This window comes from Helianthus annuus, chromosome 3 (assembly GCF_002127325.2).
Source record: "Helianthus annuus cultivar XRQ/B chromosome 3, HanXRQr2.0-SUNRISE, whole genome shotgun sequence".
NCBI classification, from domain to species: domain Eukaryota; kingdom Viridiplantae; phylum Streptophyta; class Magnoliopsida; order Asterales; family Asteraceae; genus Helianthus; species Helianthus annuus.
Genome location: NC_035435.2, coordinates 137,299,412 through 137,315,226, shown reverse-complemented (window position 1 = coordinate 137,315,226; position 15,815 = coordinate 137,299,412). Strand labels below are relative to the sequence as shown.

General features: G+C 36.8%; 1 long non-coding RNA gene across 2 annotated transcripts; it reads right to left on the bottom strand.

Annotated features, from left to right (window-relative positions):
* Positions 1–3,423: 3,423 nt before the first annotated feature.
* LOC110928004 lies at positions 3,424–15,134 on the bottom strand. Of its 2 annotated transcripts, none has more exons than XR_004889900.1 (3): positions 14,895–15,134; positions 14,624–14,805; positions 3,424–3,781 (listed from the first exon to the last, which is right to left on the bottom strand). It is a non-coding gene; the product is annotated as an uncharacterized LOC110928004 (long non-coding RNA). The 2 variants fall into 2 exon arrangements; XR_004889901.1 differs by lacking the exon at positions 3,424–3,781 and adding an exon at positions 13,876–14,200.
* Positions 15,135–15,815: the final 681 nt, after the last annotated feature.

Sequence of the window (15,815 nt, the reverse complement as noted above, 5' to 3'; positions counted from 1 at the left end):
TATTCTATTCTTTCTAAAAGAAAATATTTTTGGTTTTCAATTTTTTGTAAAATTTATTTCACATGTTGAAAGATATATAGATAAGACTATAACCTTGCAATTAAAAAAAAAGAAATTAATAGTTTGTGTAATATATATTTAGATAATATGCCAGCATGGAGATGGGGTTAGAAAGAAGGATTGAAGCAGCAGTGTCTTTTAATTTGCCAATTTCATCCCCTGTTCCTAGCTTTAACCTCTTTGTCCATTTATTTCATAATTTTTTTATTACTGAAACATGTTCAATAGCTTCCACTAGCACAACTTAACAATCACAAATTTTATTTAACACAGTTCCATGAAAAACTGAGTGAAATTGTTGAAAGTCAATTATTAATACAAAAGTCAAAGTAAATTCTTATTTAGAGCTATATTAAAACTTTTTATGATCTTAAATAACTTATAAAAACTTACTAAACTTATTTTTAACATGATCATATCCAACCTGGTATGAAAATCCCATGTTTGTCATCAAGAAAACAGTTTGTCTTTCTAAACAAGTCAGCTATATAAACTGAAGTCAATTATATGTTAACTGCAGTTGTTTGGTACACCGATGGGGATTTGAGATTAATGGTTGCTGGTGCGCATATTATGATCCCAATTGATACATTACACCTAAACTGCAGCTAACATCAAGGCAAAAGTACAAGAGAAATACTATCTCGTGTCACGACAGTTGACCGTTTTTAGCAACTTGTGGCAAATCTGTAATTCATATACCCTCTTGACCTGTTTCCACATTGCAAAAGCAGCAGCCATGTTTTATTTCGTTTCTTCAAATTTTACGGCCCCAAAAACATTCTTCCAATATTTTGCAAGGACGGATTAGAAGAATGGGTAAGAATAGTATAATGATCATTGTTGCAGCCTTTTAACTTTAACCTCTCTAGACCCATATGCATCATTCCAGTGAACAATTTTCCTGAACTTTGCATCTGAAACGTGTACTTGCAGTTGTTCGGGGATTTTGCTACCAGCGACAAGATCGAGGCATAGAGCATCGTTTTCCTCTAATTTGGTCTGTTGATTTCCAGATCCTGTAAGAAAAATGATTATTATTTTTCACAATCTGTACATTGTGATTGTGTTTTACTTGTGAGCCTGTAAGTTATGACCGCCTTAGGATCCTGTGATGTTCTCTCTGCATGTTTTCTTAAGGAGCATCCAACACTTGTGAACTTGTGACAGATAACTCCCGCATGATATGTCACAGATGTTACCTTGAGTAGGTTTGAAAATACGTTAAAGCTTCTAAGTCCAGATAGACCTAATTAATCTTATTACCCTTTCAATGTTTTTGATTGTTTGAAAGAAATAAAAAATAAAAAGAAGTTCTGATAACAATTTTAATCATTAAGTGTTCTTTTACCTAGTACTCATCATGACTCAAAACTAATAGTTATGATTTTCATCAGTGACTTATTTTTCAATGGAGAATTATCTTAAACATGTAACATGCTCAAATGGAATGTACAAGATTTTATAAATTTTTTGTTCACATTTTTTAATCAGTCAAATGTCCATACACCTGCTAAAGAAAATGATGAGTCACTTATTTTGACCTATATTGTCATGTTTGAATTAGATTGTTAAATTTTTTATCTTTTATTTAGTATATACTATATATAACAATAGATGCTTAACAAGTTAAACTAGTTCTATACCCGTCTGGTGGACGGGTATATTAATGGTATTATAACACAAGGGAATGAGAATCAAGATACAATAACCTTAGACATTAGTCTTACACCTGTCTGGTGGGTGGGTAATTTATTGTAATACTATGAAAAAGATTTTTCTCAGTTATAAACAAAATCACAAATGTGTCAAATAAGTTTATAAGAGCAAATAAGAATAAGTAAATAGATTCCTTCTTATTATGTTCTACTTGCTGTAATCACTTTCACAAACAAAAAAGATATGAGGTCTTACAAAGAAAGAAAAATATAAGTATTGAGTAAACCATTTCTGGAAGCAAGAATGAATTCGTTAATCACTTGGCAGCAAGAATGAAGAGGTATTTCCCTAATTCTTTTTTTGCAACCCCATAAATAGTGACTTTTATACGGTTTTAGCTTACTATGCAAATAGTAAACTGAACCTAGATGGAGTCTGGCTTCTTTGCATTGCTTTGTTCTCCAAAAATGACCTGAAAAGGATAAAAATTTGCCGAGGGCGACGCAATGGTACTTCATGTCATGCACCTGAGACTATGACGGATATCATTAAGATAGTCAGTGAACTACTTGAATACATATATGAAATCGAAAGAATATATAACTAAAGCTCATAGGAATGTTACAATGTTCATACAGTTAATTAGTCATCATAAGCGTCAATGATCTCTGGTGCATTGGCATCCCCATGACCTTCCAAAGTGGAGGTCATTGGTTCGAGTCTCGCCTAGAGCAAAAATACTTTGGGTTAAGCTAGGGGTTTTACCACGATAGGTCTTTAGATAATGAGTTTCCTCTGGAATGGTCACAGGCCGAGTCACCAAGGTCATCTGCGTTCGTGGGCGTGGGTGGCCTTTTGTCAATGGGTTAACCCGATTGATCGGGCCTTTTGTTGGTCATTAGAAAAAATAGTCATCATAAACCCTCAAATGCATACAAAAATTTATATCTCATAAATTAAAAACCGGTTTTTCTACGAATTTATGACAAACACCTGATGTAGGAAAACAGCTCGTAGGAAACCTGTTTTCAACGCATTTCCTACGCAACTTCCTACACATTTTCTACGAAACTACTACGTCGCAAATTGCTACGAATCTCCTACAATATATTTAATTATTATCTTTTAGGATTTATTTTTTTGTGACCCATTTCCTACAAATATTAGAAGTGTTGTTACAAATTTCCTAGAAAACTGGGTATTTTTGTGACCAACTTCCTACAAATAGATTAGAAGTGTAGTTACAAATTTCCTAGGAAACTGAGTATTTTTTGTGACCCACTTCCTACAAATAAATTTGAACTGTTGTTACAAATTTATGAGAAAACTGAGTATTTTTTGTGACCCACTTCCTACAAATAAATTAGAAGTGTTGTTACCAATTTCCGAGGAAACTGAGTATTTTTTATGACCCATTTTCTACAAATAAATTCGAAGTGTTGTTACAAATTTCCGAGGAAAATGAGTATTTTTTGTGACCCATTTTCAACAAATAAATAAGAAGTGTTGTTATAAATTTCCTACGAAAACTGAGTATGTTTTGTGCCAAATTTCTGACAAAATAAAGAAAAAAGGTCTATTATTTTTGACCGTTTTCCGACAAAAGCTTTTTATGTTGTGACACTTTCCAACCACCTAATTTATTAAATAAAAAAACTGCAAAGAAAAAAAATAATTAATATTTCTGCATTTTTTCTGGCGAAAAATTCCAGAAATAATTTGTAATACCAAAAACCTGTTTTACAAAACTCACTGAAGTTACAATGACATAAATTCAAAAATCATGCGTCACAACGCAAGTTCCAATATGTTTAAACTGTAAGCTAATACAATTTAACATAATTCAAAAAAGATATCAAAAACTACATCTAATTAGAGGGAGGACGCCAATCTTCATAAATTCTTGAAGTTGTTTTTGAAGTTCTTCCCTTGCTTTCCTTTCTTCGTCGAGACGAGTTGCAAGTAGGTTCCTTTCTTCTTCAAGAAGAAATGCTAGTTGATTCCTTTAAACCAGGAACAAACAGGCTTGAACTGGTAAAAAACTTGTCTTAACCTGTAACAACTGTCAATAAAACCCGTAATTAGGATAATAATTATTCAATAAGAAAACCCTAATTAAGACACCCAAGTAATTTGGCATAAACCCTGAAATTTCCGGAATAATCGGAATCAGGATCAGGGCCCCGAAAACTCAGGGGGGTTAAACCCTAATTGATATTTATCTCGAATTATGCATTGTAAATTATGGAAATTCGATTGTGAATGATTCAGCAGACCTATAACACTGAGAAGGCTAGTCTACAAGCTAAAACGCACCCTTTACGGACCGTAAAGGAAAGTCCTTACTGACCGTAAGCTAACCGGCTCCCTTACGGACCGCAAGGGTCCAGGCATACGGTCCGTATGCGAGTCGAAATTTGGGCTATAAATAGCCGACCTTGGCAGTCGACCATTGATGTTAAAACGTCAATCAGAAACCTTCTGTGCATCGTTATTAGACCGTTATACTACAAATTAAACACACACTACACACGAGGTGCTGCCGCAATCAGGGTAATAACTCGATCGCTATTACGATTCAACGTCCGATCGATTATAACTATCCAACGATAATCCGGGTGCTGCTCAATTGAGCTTGTACTTTGATTATTCGTCGTGATTTCGACTTGAATATTAGAGTGCTGTTCGAATTCGGACTATGCTCTGTTATTCGTTGTGAATCCGACTGAATTATCGAGTATTGCACTGATTAATCGTTGTGAGGGTTTAATCTCGTGAATTGACGTAACTGCTGTATTAGTTACTAACCTGTCTGTGTGTGCATTGTGTTAAACTAGGTGTAAGCAAGGCTAATCAGTAGGCATTATCTATTTGTTCGATAATCTGCAATGTGAGTCATTCTTATTTTTAAATTGTTTTCTCACCGTTTGTGAGTAAGTATTACAATACCTCAAATTATTTTCAAGGTTATAATTACATGGATTAAGTCTTTGTAATCACCAAATTACAGCTGGTATGTGGGGTATTGTGCACATTACTATTTTTATCACTCTAAGTGAGTGAGTATCACTCTATGTGAGTGACCCGTCACTATTGGGGCGACGGGACCCAATAGTGGTATGACCACAGTCACAGATCCGGTCGAGTGACAAATACCCATTCTTGATAATTGGTTGATAGAAACATTGTAATCGCTCTTAATACTGGGAATTCATAACTAACGGGTCGTTTTAGAAAACTGAATGATTCACTCAGTATTTCCCCGCTGACAAAACCTCTTTCAAACATGTTTCAGGTGATCTGTGTGATCCAGGAAAAGTGCAGTAAAGCACTATTAAGCTCAGAAAAGTGGCTTAGTGTGAATAAACCAATAAAACATGTTTTGGAAAATAAAGATTTCTGTGTGAAATCAACTTATTGTAAATTATGGGATTCATCCCTTAAACTTTGTGTAATATATTAAACAAGTATTTTCCGGTGAAAAGATCCTGTAATATAAAGACTTCCGCTACCGCATAAAGTAAATACCACGGGTACCATTGAACTCTGCGCCACGGCCCCCGGCTCCGTCCAGGGTAGGGTCGGGAGCCGTGACAGAGAAGGTGGTATCAGAGCTAATAATTAATAACTATTGAGCCACTGATCGAGCCACTGATTTAAGCCTATTACGGAATTAAGTATTTGACAAAATACTTAATGTTACTAGTTATCATTCTAAGATTATTTGTTGTATTAACTGATCATTTGTTAATTACAGTATGGGTAAACAAAAGCTGTCTGCTATCTATCACAAATTAGATATTGCATCTTCTTCTAAAAACCCAGTAAACCTAGAAGAAGGAATCTTTGTCCGCAAGGCAAACTATGAGAATCCTCTTTCCCCAGAGAAAAGGGATTCGATACTTAAAAAGAGTCAGGAGAAAAAGAAACCCCGAACCAAGAGAGTTAGGTTTAACCCAGAAGTCCAAGAGTTGGGTAATAGTACACCTTGGGAAGATAAAATAGATAAGAAATGGGCAAATCTCTATATGCTAGCTACTGTAGCAGAAAATGCCAAACTCTAAATATCCGTTAAGATGGGTCTAGTAAGAGAAATCACAATCCAGTAAATAAATAAAATCCTAGTGTGTTTATTTCTGTTGTCCTTTGTATAAATTAGTATGCAATAAAACTTCTGTGTTTGTTTGTTAAACTTTGTCCCAAAGTTTTAACATTACATTCTTGTATTTTGCATATATACTATGCAGCATGAATGAGATGTCGGAAGCATTCCAGAATCTCAACTTATATCCAGTGCCTATCGAAGTCTCTCACGACTTTACTGGTTACATTGCTGACATAGAAGAACCTGTGGAATTCAAAGCTCCACCGCTGGAAAAAGCCAAACCTAAAAAGAAAAGAAGATACGTAGGGTGGAGGAAAGTACGCCGTAGGAAACCAGCCACTAGAAGACTTCCTAAAATAGAAAAACCCTGTGAGCATGAACAAGGGAAAGGAAATAGAAACTGGAGAAAGTTCGAAACCACCAGAAAAGGAAATAGGAATAGATCTTAAGCAAAAGGGATTAGAAATTAGCGAAAGCTCTAAACAGTCTGAAGAAATCACGTTCCAGGACGAAATAGATCGCCTACTGGAAAATTGTGATGTTTTAGAGCCTATCAACGATAATCTCTTCTCTTACCCGGCTACAGCCCAATTCCCACTAAACCTAGGACCAGCTATTCCAGACCCACTAGTTCACACCAGACCATTAGGCCAAATGGAGGAATGGTGGACTAATGACTGGCAATTCCAAAATCTAGTTAATAGTCCCTATAGTTTTCTCCCACAGTTTGACCCAGCACCTATCCCTAATCCTCCCATGAGCTATGAAAATTTAGCTGAGTTACGTCAGTTTGGTGAAGAACTGATAGGCACCGGGAATAGGATCCGGGAAATGGGGGAGCAGATCTCTTGGAAGTACGACGAGAGGGAGCGTCGTTACTGAAACTGCCAGTAGACCAAAAGATAGGAAGGGCTGGAACAAGTTTGTCTGTATTATAACTAATATAGTAAAACTGATTCTGTAAAATGGGCAATAAAACTTTGTAAGATACGGTGTGTACGGAGGCATATACAATATACAATAACAAAATGAAAGTCGAGAAATCGACAATTTTGGTTATGTTTGTATGTTGTAGTAATTTATGTGTTTATCTATGCTAAATTGATTAGTAATAAGTTAGACACTAATAAATTTCTACTAATTAGCAGATGGAAAACGCTAACAATGAACCAATTAATGAAGTAAATCAATCTGAGCAAGAACCGGAAGATCAATATATAACCCGACAAGATATTGAGCACTTTATCGCCCAAGGAATAGCCCATGCTATTCCAGAAATTGTGGCTGCTGTTCAGAAACCTGCCGAACCACGATTAATTCCTAGTAAACGTATTCCAGAAGATAACGGCAGTAACAGCGTAAATGGAGGCGGCAATCATGACGATCATGATCCGCAACAGGCCCCACTCCCTAAGAAAATGAAAGCTGCAACGCCTGGTTGCACTTACAAAGAGTTTCTTGCTTGCAAACCTATTGAATTTGCAGGTAACGAAGGGGCAACTGCAACACTGCGTTGGTTAGAGAAAACCGAAGCAATAATCGCAATAAGCAAATGTGCTGAAGAGGATCAGGTGATGTATGCATCAAATCTGTTCAAAGAAGGAGCACTAGAATGGTGGAATACGGTCCTCCAGGCAAAAGGAAGAAGGATAGCCTATGCCATGAGTTGGGAAGAATTTAAGAATCTTGTAGAAAGAAAATTCTGTCCCAAATATGAAAAAGACCAAATGGCAAACAAATTCCTTAGTCACCGCATGACAGGGGTAGATTGTCGGGGCTATACTTCGACATTCTTTGAATACGCAAGGGTAGTGCCAACACTGGCTTCGCCAAAACCGATACTTATTTCTCGTTACATCTGGGGGCTAATTAGTGAAATCCGAAACATCGTTAAAGCTGCGAGACCTCGTACTATTGACGATGCTGTAGAATTAGCTAATACCCTAACAGATGAACTAGTACGCACAAGAGAGGAAGATCGCAAGAAGGAATTAGCTCAAAAGATTACCCAAGAATTTCGTATGGGTAATACTAAGAAAAGAGGAATCGGGCAATCCTCATCATCTCCCTTCTGCTAAATTTGCAAAAAGAAGCATTATGGACAATGCAACATGGTTTGCAATTTTTGCAAAACGAAAGGACATCGGGAAGAAGACTGCAGGAAGAAAACAAGAATTTGTTATAATTGAAGAGAAAGGGGACATTTTCAATTTGAATGTCCTAAATTAGCTAAACCTGTAGCCAACCAAGCCAAACCAGCTGAAGGAACAACTAAGAGAAATGCACGTGCATTCCAGCTAACCACTCAAGAGGCCGAACTCATTCCAGATGTGATAGCTGGTACGTTCCTAATACATGACATATTTGCAAAAGTATTATTTGACTCTGGTGCAAACCAAAGTTTTATAAATACTTCATTTTGCCAAGATCTTAAGTTACCTTTAACCACTCTTAGGCAAATTTTCACAGTAGAAACCGCAGAAGGAAATTCTGTGAAAATAGATAAAGTCTGGCAAGAAGGAAAAATAGAATTATTAGGCCATAAGTTTTCTACAAATCTGTTACCAATGAATTTAGCTGGATTCGATGTAGTGTTAGGAATGGATTGGTTAATAGCCAACCATGCACGAATCCTATGTCACAGAAATGCCGTAGAAATTCAAACCCCCACAGGAGAAGTAATTTTAATTACTGGAGATAGACCTCGAAAGCCACTAAAATTCATCTCAGTAATGAAATTGGCTAGTTATTCGAGAAAGCAGGAAATGGTGTACATGATTTCAGTAATCATTAACACTAAAGATAAGGAACTTCAGGACATCCCGGTAGTGTCAGAATACCCAGACGTTTTTCCAGAAGAATTACCTGGATTACCACCTAATAGAGAAGTAGAGTTTAGAATTCATTTAATTCCAGGTACTGCACCAATAGCTAAAGCACCATATAGATTAGCACCTACCGAAATGCTAGAATTGAAAAAGCAATTAGATGAATTATTAAGCAAAGGATTCATACAACCTAGTTCATCCCCTTGGGGTGCACCAGTGTTGTTTGTGAAAAAGAAGGATTGATCAATGAGAATGTGTATCGATTATAGGGAGTTGAATAAGGTTACGATTAAGAATCGATACCCATTACCTAGGATTGATGATCTCTTTGATCAATTGCAAGGAGCTAGGTATTTCTCTAAAATAGATTTAAGATCTGGATACCATCTGCTGAAAGTACAAGAAGAAGACATACCTAAAACTGCCTTCAGAACTAGGTATGGTCATTATGAGTTTACAGTCATGCCCTTTGGGTTAACGAATGCCCCAGCAGCATTCATGGACATGATGAATCGGATCTGTAAACCATACTTGGATAAATTTGTAATCGTTTTCATCGACGATATACTTATTTACTCCAAAAGCCAAAAAGAACATTGTGAGCACTTACATGTTCTCTTAACTTTGTTAAGAAAAGAAAGGCTTTATGCCAAATTCTCAAAATGTGAATTTTGGCTACAAGAAGTACAATTTTTAGGTCATGTGGTAAATCATGAATGTATCCATGTAGATCCTGCTAAGATAGAAGCAATTACAAAATGGAGATAAGAAGTTTTCTAGGCTTAGCTGGATACTATAGACGATTTATCAAAGATTTTTCTAAAATAGCCGTACCTTTAACTAAGTTAACCTGTAAAGCCACTAAGTTTGAATGGGGACCTAGACAAGAAGAAGCTTTTAAGATTTTAAAGCATAGATTGACGAATACACCAATCTTAGCTTTACCCGAGGGAACAGAAGACTTTGAAGTATATTGTGATGCTTCAAAATTAGGATACGGGTGTGTGTTGATGCAACACAAGAAGGTAATTGCGTATGCTTCTAGACAATTGAAAAAGCACGAAGAAAATTACACGACTCATGATCTAGAATTAGGAGCCATAATTTTTGCCCTTAAGATATGGAGACATTATCTGTATGGAAGTAAGTTTTACTGTTTATACAGATCATAAGAGTTTAAAATATATATTTGGGCAAAAAGAATTAAACATGAGGCAAAGAAGATGGATGGAGATGCTAAGCGATTACGACTGTGATATCCAATATCACGAAGGAAAGGCGAATGTAGTTGCAGATGCCTTAAGTCGTAAGTACCATGAGAAACAGAAACGAGTTCGTGCTCTGAGATTAAATCTACAAGTAGATTTAATGGCACAGATCAAAGAAGTTCAGAAAACAGCAATCAAAGATGATGCTGAAGAAATGAAAGGTTACCTAAAAGAACTAGAACAAGGAAATGATGGGATTTGGAAATTCCATAAGACACGAATTTGGGTACCTAAGAAAGGAGAGTTAAGAAATAAGATTTTAGAAGAAGCACATAAATCTAGGTATACCATGCATCCAGGAAATAATAAGATGTACCAAGATTTAAGAAATAATTTTTGGTGGATAGGAATGAAAAAGGATATAGCCGAATACGTATCTAAGTGTTTAACTTGTTCACAAGTTAAGACTGAACACCAGAAACCTTCAGGATTACTTCAACAATTAGAAATGCCGGTATGGAAATGGGAACTCATAACAATGGATTTTGTTACTAAGTTACCCAAAACTAAAAGAGGTAATGATGCAATTTGGGTAATTGTAGACCGATTAACCAAATCAGCTCATTTCCTACCAATGAAAGAAACCTTTAGCATGGAAAGGTTAGCACAACTGTACGTGGACGAAGTAGTATCCCTACATGGAGTCCCACTCTCCATCATATCGGATAGAGATAGTCGATTTACTTCTCATTTCTGGAAAAGTTTTCAGAAAGCAATGGGAACTCGACTAAATCTAAGTACTGCATATCATCCACAAACAGACGGACAGAGTGAAAGGACAATCCAAACGTTAGAAGACATGCTCCGAGCATGTGTAATTGACTTTGGTGGTAATTGGGATAGCCATTTGCCATTAATAGAATTCTCCTATAACAATAGCTATCATTCAAGCATCGAAGCTGCACCATTCGAAGCACTGTATGGACACAAATGCAGAACTCCAGTATGCTGGGCAGAAATCGGAGAAAGTCAATTATCAGGTCCTGAAATAGTACAAGAAACTACTGACAAGATAACCCAGATCAAGGAAAGACTGAAAACAGCTCGAGATCATCAGAAGAGTTATGCAGATAATCGTCGCAAACCTTTAGAATTTCAAGTCGGAGATAAAGTACTTTTAAAGGTATCTCCTTGGAAAGGAGTAGTACGATTCGGTAAGAAAGGAAAGCTAAGTCCGAGGTACGTTGGACCATTCCCAGTGATTCAACGAATCAGACCAGTTGCTTATCGTTTACAACTACCAGAAGAATTGGCTGGAGTACATGATGTATTTCATGTATCCAATCTCAAGAAATGTTTAGCAGATGAATCCCTTGTAGTACCTCTTCAAGATATAGAGGTAAATGAAAAATTGAAATTCGTAAAGAAACCATTAGCGATCGAAGATCGAAAGGTCAAATTCCTCAAGCATAAAAGACTGGTATTGGTCAAAGTCAAGTGGAATTCAAAGAGAGGGCCAGAATACACTTGGGAGCTGGAATCAGAAATGAAGCGAAAATATCCTCATCTATTCCAGTAAATCTCGAGGACGAGATTTTTCTTAAGGTGGGGAGGATGTAACAACTGTCAATAAAACCCGTAATTAGGATAATAATTATTCAATAAGAAAACCCTAACTAAGACACCCAAGTAATTTGGCATAAACCCTGAAATTTCCGGAATAATCGGAATCAGGATCAGGGCCCCGAAAACTCAGGGGGGTTAAACCCTAATTGATATTTATCTCGAATTATGCGTTGTAAATTATGGAAATTCGATTGTGAATGATTCAGCAGACCTATAACACTGAGAAGGCTAGTCTACAAGCTAAAACGCACCCTTTACGGACCGTAAAGGAAAGTCCTTACGGACCGTAAGCTAACCGGCTCCCTTACGGACCGCAAGGGTCCAGGCATACGGTCCGTATGCGAGTCGAAATTTGGGCTATAAATAGCCGACCTTGGCAGTCGACCATTGATGTTAAAACGTCAATCAGAAACCTTCTGTGCGTCGTTATTAGGCCGTTATACTACAAATTAAACACACACTACACACGAGGTGTTGCCGCAATCAGGGTAATAACTCGATCGCTATTACGATTCAACGTCCGATCGATTATAACTATCCAACGATAATCCGGGTGCTGCTCAATTGAGCTTGTACTTTGATTATTCGTCGTGATTTCGACTTGAATATTAGAGTGCTGTTCGAATTCGGACTATGCACTGTTATTCGTTGTGAATCCGACTGAATTATCGAGTATTGCACTGATTAATCGTTGTGAGGGTTTAATCTCGTGAATTGACGTAACTGCTGTATTAGTTACTAACCTGTCTGTGTGTGCATTGTGTTAAACTAGGTGTAAGTAAGGCTAATCAGTAGGCATTATCTATTTGTTCGATAATCTGCAATGTGAGTCATTCTTATTTTTAAATTGTTTTCTCACCGTTTGTGAGTAAGTATTACAATACCTCAAATTATTTTCAAGGTTATAATTACAGGGATTAAGTCTTTGTAATCACCAAATTACAGCTGGTATGTGGGGTATTGTGCACATTACTATTTTTATCACTCTAAGTGAGTGAGTATCACTCTATTTGAGTGAACCGTCACTATTGGGGCGACGGGACCCAATAGTGGTATGACCACAGTCACAGATCCGGTCGAGTGACAAATACCCATTCTTGATAATTGGTTGATAGAAACATTGTAATCGCTCTTAATACTGGGAATTTATAACTAACGGGTCGTTTTAGAAAACCGAATGATTCACTCAGTATTTCCCCGCTGACAAAACCTTTTTCAAATATGTTTCAGGTGATATGTGTGATCCAGGAAAAGTGCAGTAAAGCACTATCAAGCTCAGAAAAGTGGCTCAGTGTGAATAAACCAATAAAACATGTTTTGGAAAATAAAGATTTCTGTGTGAAATCAACTTATTGTAAATTATGGGATTCATCCCTTAAACTTTGTGTAATATATTAAACAAGTATTTTCCGGTGAAAAGATCCTGTAATATAAAGACTTCCGCTACCGCATAAAGTAAATACCACGGGTACCATTGAACTCTGCGCCACGGCCCCCGGCTCCGTCCAGGGTAGGGTCGGGAGCCGTGACATAACCGCCAAAAGTAGTTTCAAACGCTTTGAATCAGTCTAAACAATCTAGACCAGTGTAAAACAACCGAAAACAAGTCTGAAACACCTAACAATTGGCTGGACCGGACGTGCGCCTTGCTTGTCTCGAGCCTGCGCTTTTTAAGATCTTACACCCAGGCGACATGCTCACCCTTTGCACCTTGTGTGGGCCAATGAGATATGCAAGACGTGACTGCGAGTTGTAGAATGCGCAACACATATCCCCACTGGGACACGTGAAATAACTATCAGTATACAACTGACTGCATTCAGCACAAAAGATGAGCTCACTCTAAAATCCAAAAGACATGGAGACAATTAAATAAAATTTAGGCATTTAGCAGAACATATATTTATCTAACATTCCAACTTCTAGAGAATAGAGGATGTAAGAACATCATACTTTCATTAATTAGTTTACAAAAACTTTTAATGAAAAACTTAATAAAGAAAGTCTTGTTTATGCAGTTTTAATGAACAAAAGATATCCATTTAGTATGCCTTTACGAAAAATAAAACTTTATATCAGTTAGGATAAAAGTGACTAACCACAGTTAGCGGTGCAAACAAGCCGAGCCGAGCCTGAGCTCGAGCCAACATATGAAAGCTCGAGCTCGAGCTCGGCTCGTTTAGTATTTACTAATTAACTTATATTAATTATAAATTTATAATTATTATTATACATATAATTTAGTTATTTTTTTATATTTATATAAATGGTAATTATTATTATTATATAAATATATGTTTAATATATTAATAAAAAATATATAAACAAAAGCTTGTTTAGGTTCGCGAGCCGGCTCGATAAGCGAAGCTCGGGCTCGTTTACTAAATGTATGGTATAGCTACACTCACTTTATATTAAACTAGAGATACAACTTTGACCCCTTTACTTAATAATGGCTTGATTCTGGTCATGACAGATTCTAGTTATGTTTTACCTAATAAATTAAAAAGAAACAGGTTACATGTCAAAGGGATCAGAAGTCCCCCGAGTATCTTTTAATAACAAAATGCCTCGTCTACGTGATGCGCGAACTTCATGCATCACTACTTCGCCACTCTTTTGAAAACAAAGCTCTCACCTAAACACGCTTAAGTATGGAGTTTTGCTGGGATTCGGAACATCAGTGGTGGTATGATCGCAACCTCTATAACAAACTATTCATAAGAAAATTAGCATCAAACATACAAGACATGAAGAGATCTAAAATTTCTACATGAAGTAAAGGAGTATCCTGATGTAGACTATTTAGTTATGATTGTCTAAAGAACCTAAAAGTATGCCATCAATCCTTCCACTAGTCACTAAGACCTACAAAGAGTTACAGTACATACCTTCATACTATAAACACCACTACACTACAATATCAACCATTGTACTCCCACCACCCTTCCTCTATTTAACAATCTGTTTTCACCATTAATTAACAGGATACCTTATATTATTCTTCTCATAGTCATGGTCAACTTTCAGATAAACTCACAATTTATCCTCTAGTTGATAATAGCTTGCAACGCAATCCTACTAGTAGAGGGAAGACACTTAAGACCCATGAAACAAAAAACATAAAATACACATACCTCCAATTAATGCATTGCAAAACCCTTTAACAGCTGCACCAAAGCAGGCCATTCGTTCACCCTAGGTAGCAGTCCCAGAGCAGGCCATTCGTTCACCAAACAAGGGTCGAATTCTAATTCAGAAGCAGTTGCTGATGCGTTCAAACCCAGAAAACCTGGAAACAGCCCGGGTGCTGGTCATTCTATACACATCAAAATATCAAATTAGGGCTTCAAACTTAGAACTAAAGAACAGAAGTTCAAGAAATAAAATCAAATCAGAAACACAAACCTTGTGCTTCAAATGCAATATTAGGAACGAGCCCCTGCAGATTCTTGGATACGAGACCGCCGACGGGAACTGGCGGCGAGCAAACGAGCGGCGTGCTCCTACCGGTGAACAAAAGATCGGACTTGCTAAAAGGATGGGAGGTGTAGGGTTTATGTGGGTTCGTGTAATGTATAGAAGAGGAAGAGGTGGGAACTGATGTGGGCTCGTGTAGAGAAGAGGAAGAGGAAGAGGTTAAAGGTGGGAACTGATAATGAGAATGTATTTTGAGAAGTTATTAAGTGATATACTAAAATGGTAAATTAAAAAGTTTTTTAAGTGATGTGCTTGTTTAAATCTATAGCTAAGTGGTTAGGTAATGATGGTGATAAACCCATCGAGGGAGTTCGATCCTGAGCCACATCCCGATTTTCATCTGACTGTTACTTCAACGAGTCAACTTGTGTGGAGGCAGTACGATTTTGAGGGGAACGCCGTAACCAAGTCTGACCAACCCAGCGCGAATGATGGTGACAAATCCATCGAGGGAGTTCGATCCTGAGCCACATCCCGATTTTCATCTGACTGTTACTTCAACGAGTCAACTTGTGTGGAGGTAGTACGATTTTTGTCATAAATGCGTAGGAAATTGTATTGATACAAGGATATTTGTCAGAAATGTGTCACAAGTTGTGACGCAATCCCGACGGATGGTTTATTTTAATTAATAAATAAATATTTTGTCAGAATTGTGTAGAAAAAATGCTATCATTTTCCCTTATTTATTTTGCATATGTTAATATTTATTCGGTAAACAATTATAATTATCCTTTTGTATATTATTTGTGACATATTTGTGACGCAACTGTCAATTAAATAGGGTTTTCTTATTTTTTGTAGGAAACTTGTCACAAGTTGTAACGGAATTCCGACGGATGGTTTAAG